Raw genomic sequence first — 385 nt, forward strand, 5'->3', positions numbered from 1 at the left:
GATGGACAAAAGGGTTTCTAGACGCCCTTTGGGGTTCTGGCTGCTGTCTCTGTATTTGGAGGTTGTAAAACGCATCTTCCTACTCGCGGACCGGCGGGGCACAGTTTCGGGTGCCGGAAGCGGGCGCGCGGGCACGGGGGGCGACTCTTCTCTCCACAAAGGCCGCGGCGCGGAGGGGCGACCGAGCAGCCTCGTTAGCGCAGTAGGCAGCGCGTCAGTCTCATAATCTGAAGGTCGTGAGTTCGAGCCTCACACGGGGCAGCCCAACGTTTTGCACCCGGCGTCACCACTTTCTTTTCCCGTCCCCGCCACAGGCGGCGCCCTCGTGCCGGAGGGGATGGCAACCGCGCGGGGTCTCAGAGGTCGGCGCCCAGCGGGGAGGGGG

General features: G+C 65.7%; 1 non-coding gene across 1 annotated transcript; it reads left to right on the plus strand.

The window, feature by feature from the left end:
- The first annotated feature begins 188 nt into the window (after positions 1 to 188).
- Positions 189 to 261, plus strand: TRNAM-CAU. Its single transcript has one exon. It is a non-coding gene; the product is annotated as a tRNA-Met (tRNA).
- Positions 262 to 385: the final 124 nt, after the last annotated feature.

This window comes from Mandrillus leucophaeus, unplaced genomic scaffold (assembly GCF_000951045.1).
Source record: "Mandrillus leucophaeus isolate KB7577 unplaced genomic scaffold, Mleu.le_1.0 Scaffold3517, whole genome shotgun sequence".
Classification (NCBI taxonomy): Eukaryota; Metazoa; Chordata; class Mammalia; order Primates; family Cercopithecidae; genus Mandrillus; species Mandrillus leucophaeus.